Source organism: Choloepus didactylus, chromosome 4 (genome assembly GCF_015220235.1).
Source record: "Choloepus didactylus isolate mChoDid1 chromosome 4, mChoDid1.pri, whole genome shotgun sequence".
Classification (NCBI taxonomy): domain Eukaryota; kingdom Metazoa; phylum Chordata; class Mammalia; order Pilosa; family Megalonychidae; genus Choloepus; species Choloepus didactylus.
The window spans coordinates 97,298,859-97,305,091 of NC_051310.1; the positions used below are offsets into that span (position 1 = coordinate 97,298,859).

Consider the following 6,233-nt stretch of genomic DNA (forward strand, 5'->3'; position numbering starts at 1 on the left):
GCATAGTTCCCATGGGAGAAACTCACGATAGTATCTGGCATCAAGAAACGAATTCAAGGCACCAAGGATTCCCTGGACACTTGCACTGTGCCTGACACCATGCTGTGGGGGTGCCAGTAACCATGGCCCTACCCTGCAGCAGCACCCTCTTCTGTTCTCATAGGCTTGGACCCAAGTCATCTTCTGGTAGACCAGAAAGCCCATAGTGGGTGCCAGCTTTCATGAGGCCGCTTCAGAGTCAGCCTTCTGTTTACTCTGTCTCCAATCCCTTCCTTGTGATCTCGGGTCTCTGTGGTTCCAGCCTTGCTCCTTCCCTCCATGTGCTTCCCGACTCAAGACTGACCACTGAGGCCGCGGCATACTGCAGCCATGAAGTAGGCACCCTGCAATCCCAAGCGGCAGCTGCAGCCAGCGCCCCTGGAGCCACTGGGCTTCTCCGATGCTGGGCTGGAGGCTGCGGTAGATGAGGAAGAAGGCACCAGGGAGGGCACGATGATAGAAAATAATTTTTGGTTGAAGAAGATAGAAATCAGTGTTTCAGAATCAGGAAAGCAAACTGGAAGAAATGCCATGAACATGCAAAAAACATATACTGCTTACATCATTGAAACAAGGTCAGCTGAACATACTGATGGTCAGTGTCCTAGCAGACTCACCATGGAGGCGGTATAGTGAATTTGAGTTGTTGAGAAACTACCTTTTCATTTACTATCCACATATTGTTGTGCCACCTCTACCAGGAAAAAAGGCAGAATTTGTTTGGCATAAACTCTCTGCTGACAACATGGATCCAGATCTTGTGGGAAGATGATGAATTGGTTTAGAAAACTTTCTCTTGAGAGTTGCTTCACATCCCATCCTTTGTAGAGACAAAATCTATTTGTTTTTACACAAGAAGATAACTGGAAGGAGACTGTGAATGAAACTGGGTTTAAGCTAATGGCAGACTCCGGGTTAAAAGTCCTTAATGCAACATTCAAAGTGAAAAACCCAGACAAGAGATTTACTGAACTAAAACACTACAGTGATGAACTACAGTCTGTCATCTCACATCTTCTTTGAGTCAGAGCTAGAGTAGCAGATCGACTCTATGGTGTATATAAAGTAAGTGGTAATTATGGACGAGTTTTTAGTGAATGGAGTGCCATAGAAAAAGAAATGGGTGACGGACTGCAGAGTGCTGGACATCACATGGATGTGTAAGCATCTTCCATTGCGGCTATTTTGGAAGATGATGAACATTATGCAGATCGGTTAAAGGAATATCTTTTTTATGCAGAAGCGCTGCGGGCTGTGTGCAAGAAACTTATGCAGTATGAGTTGGAGATGGCTGCTCAGGACTCAGCATCCAAGAAGCAGCAATGTGAGGAACTGGCAAGTGGGACTGTGAGAACATTCTCTTTGAAAGGAATGACAACCAAGCTCTTTGGTCAAGAAACTCCAGAGCAGAGAGAAGCCAGAATAAAGATGCTAGATGAACAAATAAATGAAGGAGAACAGCTAAAGTCTAAAAATCTGGAAGGCAGAGAATTTATGAACAATGTTTGAGCTGATATTGAGCGCTTCAAAGAACAAAAAAAAAAAACCATGATTTAAAAGAGGCCTTCATAAGCTATGCAGTCATGCAGATCAGTGTGTGCAAAAAGGGTATTCAAGTTTGGACCAATGCTAGGAAATGCTTTAGCAAGATGTAATCCTGGGAAATGAATTTTTCTTCAATCAAAGTACCCCAAAAAAGAAGCACAAGTAAATAAAAGAAATTTAAGTTCTACCCAGTATACATAAAACTATATTAAGTTGAGTAAATTCAACTTTCTTTAACCTGATTGTAGTTGTATTGATACAGCTCAAAAATGATATATTTTAATGAAGATTACACATTTTAATTGAGGTTTTGGAGACTGGTGCTGATTCCAAAAAGTTAATTTGATAATATTTTACCAACATATTGCCAGACTTCTGAACCAATGACTAAATGTCAGGATGTTAGGTAATTTCTAGATGCTCCTTTCAACACCAACAGTTTCAGATCTGTAACGCAGGGAGTTTTTTTCCTAAGGTTGAATTCCTGTTTTTACCTGGTAAGACTCACTAATCTGTTATAGAGAGTTATTTTTTCTTACCTTATAGTTGAGCCATTTGGTTTGACAACATTCAGCAGAAATTTAGTGTGAAATCTAAGATTTTTCTCCCACATTCATTGATATCCTCTGTAACATTTGCATACACTAGAAAATGCCTTCAATTTGTGTTTTGCCATAATTTTGATATTGGTCAAAAATTTTATACCACAAACAAAACTCAACTTCTCAGATATGTAATAGAATACACTGTTATGATCTAAGAATTGCTATATAGAAAATTTTGAGTATATTACATCTAAGAATTAAATTCCTCTAAAATAATTCTCAACCTCAGTGATGAGTCTAACTTTACTCTGCTTGGATCTTTACACATGACATTTCAGGGTACAAGATGTAGCATTTCAATGTATAAGATATATGTAGTAAACAGTATGTATTAGTATATTCATTATTAACCTCCTTTTCTATTGCTTGGCTGTAATTCTTGTAAAGATAAATTATATTGTTTTTTCTGTGTGTTTTCATGGTATACGTTCAGAAGCCAAGCACCCTTCTTTTGCTAGCTTTGCAGAAATCTTAAATGTGTATTCATTGTCCCTAATTGTGTTAAAAAAAAAAAAAAAGTACTGTTTGGCATTTGAATTTTTTCATGTTTAAAATGTCACTGGATTTTTTGTGCTGGTTGCCAAACTTATACAATAAATAAATGAAGTGCTGATTTTCATAAAATTTTTGTTATTTTACTAAGATGATACATACATGTTAGTATCTGATGCCCTGTGAGAAATTATACTTGCCACACTATGTTTTTTAAATTTGTCTTATACCAAAAAAAAAAAAAAAAAAAAAAAAATACTGACCACTGAGAAACAGAACCCCAGATTTCAGGGTCTCTGGCTTCCCTCCCAGGACTACAGCTTATCTTCTCTCTCAGGTATGAAGCCATGCTTACTCTCTCTGGGAGCATACTGCTTCAATTCAAGCTCCCAGCTGCTGAATCAAGTTCCATATGATGATACGATACCCTAGACTGGGCCTGGATGGAGGAGATGGAGGGATCATATACAATAACTGTAATGAACAATGGTGAAGATGACGATGGGGATGTTGGCGGTGGTGGTGATGAGGATGATGGTTAAGATGATGGTGATAATGAAGATGGTGATAATGATCAGGATGAAAAATATACCGCTAACTGGGTGGCTTAAAACAATGGAAATTTATTTTTTCCCAGTTTGGAGGCCAGAAACCCAAAATCCAGGTGTTTTCAGGGTTGGTGCCTTCTGGAGGCTCTGAGAGAACATCTGCTCCACGCCCCTTTCCTGGCTCCTGGTGGCTGCCGGCCAACCTCGGTGCTCCTTGGCTCACGGCAGCATCACACCAATGTCTGCCTGTCTTCATGTGGCCTTCTTGTCTGTGTCCTTCTTTTCTCTATCGTCAAGTCTTCCTCTCCTTTCTCTTATGGAGACATGAGTCACTGGACTAGGACCACCCTAATCCAGTAGAACTCTACCTTAACTTGATTATATCTGCAAAGACCCTATTTCTAAATAAGACCTCATTCACAAATCCCATATCTTTTGTGGGAGACACAATTCAACACACTGCCTGAGTCCAAAAGGCAGACAGAGTGGGAGGACACTGGGGACCTAAGAGTAGAGTGTGGGATGGATTGGACTGATGGTGATGATGATGATGGTGGTTACTCTGTGCTAGGCACTGTGTTAATCACTTCATATTTATTTTCTCTCCTAATTAAGGCAGTCTGTGGTTAGTATCACACTGTAATATGTCCTCAAAGCTGGCTTATCTCCTCCAAATTAGACAAGGCAGGGAACTGAACAGGTTGTCAACAGATATTGGTGGCCACTCTGGGTGGCTGAGTGACCATGGGGGCTCAGCCAGACCACCTGTTGTAGCATAGAAATAAGAAGCGCAGTTACTCTAGTACCAGTCCTGGAAGGGGCCCAGAGAGTGGCTGATGGGGCACAGGAATCACTTGGGAAGAAGAACCAACATGAAAGTCCCATGGATAGCCCTGGGGTATCATGTCTTTGCTCTCCCTTGGGGGGTGGGGGTGGATAGATACTAAGCTCACCATTTGGAGGATCACAGGAGCTCTACTCTTCTTTCCTCTAGTCAGTTTGGTCTTCCAGTGGAGATATTTCTCAGTGGGTCCAGCTAGGGAGAGCTGGGGGAGGCAGAGGCTTGTCTGGAATGCTGATGCAGAGGCTGGCAAAGCATGCTAAGCCAGGGGACAAAGGACTCTTGTCAGAATCCCACCACTCCAGAGGACTGGCTATGCTTGGGGATGCCAACCTGCAACAGGCCAATGGTCTACCCAAGGCCAGGTCTTCACTCTGAGGCACTTTGAGGTACAGAGAGTTGGTACAGAAGTCCAGAGCCCAGTTCTCAAGAGTTCCTTCTGTTTGTCAGCTCATTTATATGCCTCCAGTGATTTAATTTAGACCCACCCTGAATGGGCCTCAAGAGAGGCGCAAGAATCAAGTTGCAAATACCAAATCCCAACCCTGAGTCCAAAAGACAGACAGAGTGGGAGGACACTGGGGACCTAAGAGTAGAGTGTGGGATGGATTCGACTGATGTGAGGGTCCAGAGTGAGCACAAGGAGGGAGAGAAACTCCAACGAGAACAGAGTAGGCTTTATGAAGGACGTGGCATTTGAGCTTAATCTCAAAGGCATTCCCGTGCCCTCTAGGATGCCTTCCCTACTTTTTGCAAGCCATTCCATATTTCTCTTTTCCTTTACGTCAGACCTCAGAGCCAGCAGAAATCACCAGTGTGGCTGTCAGGCCCTGGGGCCTTCCTCAATTAGCCCTCCCTCAGGCTCAGAGCTCACTTGGGCCACTGTCTCCATGCTTATATGGTCTGCAGTGGACAGAGCCCGACTGTTTCTCTCACAGCATTTTCACCCCTCTTCCTTCCACCTCTCCAGCCTCTGTCTCCTCCACCCTCTGCCCCTGACACCGCATTCTATTCCTGTTCTTTTCCTCTGCAGGAATCACATTTGCAGCTGACGCTCATCTTACCTTGCTGTGGAACCAAGGGAAAACCCAGGACTAAAGCCCCTTGTCTGAGCTCCCTTCACTGTGGCCTCCCATTGCCAGTTTGCTGTTCCTGCCACTGCAACTACTCTTCCACAACCTTTCATCCCTCATCCTGGCAGCTGAAAGGCCTGGACCCACACCCTATGGTCACTATCCTTTGCCTCCAGGGTGTTGGCCCATCACTCACACAGGTGAAACTTCCCATTCACCTAATAGGCAGATAGGGCACAGGGAAGTTGCTACAGCCCCAAGGTCACACCATTACATGGTTACAGACCACACTGAAAAGCTCCCTGGACCCTTCTCTTTCCCTAAGACTACCCTGGTGTGCTGGTTTAAATGTATCATGTCCCCCAAAACGCCATTATCTTTGATATAATCTTGTGTGGGCAGACATATCAGTGTTAATTAGATTGTAATTCTTTGAGTGTTTCCATGGAGATGTGACCCACCCAACAGTGGGTGATGACTCTGATTGGATAATTTCCATGGAGGTGTTACCCCACCCATACAGGGTGGGTCTAAAGTAAATCACTGGAGGTATATAAATGAACTGACAAACAGAAGGAACTCAGTGCAGCTGAGAGTGACATTTTGAAGAGGAGCTGCAGCCAAGAGGGACACTTTGAAGAATGCACAGAAGCTGAGAGAGGAGCTGCAGATGAGAGACAGTTTGAAGATGGCTGTTGAAAGCAGACTCTTGCTCTGGAGAAGCTAAGAGAGAACAAACACCCCAAGAGCAACTGAGAGTGACATTTTTGAGGAACTGCAGCCTAGAGAGGAATGTCCTAGGAGAAAGCCATTTTGAACCCAGAACTTAGGAGCAGAAGCCAGCTACGTGCCTTCCCAGCTAATAGAGGTTTTCCGGATGCCATTGGCCATCCTTCAGTGAAGGTACCCAATTGTTTATGACTAACCTTGGACACTTTATGGCCTTAATACTGTAACTTTGTAACTAAATAAACCCCCTTTATAAAAGCCGATCCATTTCTGGTGTTTTGCATTCCAGCAGTATTAGCATACTAGAACACCTAGTAACAACTGTCAAAAAATCAAACTTCAGAGGCCCTCTGCTTCATTT

At 43.4% G+C, this 6,233-nt stretch overlaps 1 pseudogene; it reads left to right on the plus strand.

The window, feature by feature from the left end:
- Positions 1 to 369: 369 nt before the first annotated feature.
- LOC119533288 lies at positions 370 to 1,694 on the plus strand (annotated as a pseudogene).
- The last annotated feature ends 4,539 nt before the right edge of the window (positions 1,695 to 6,233 follow it).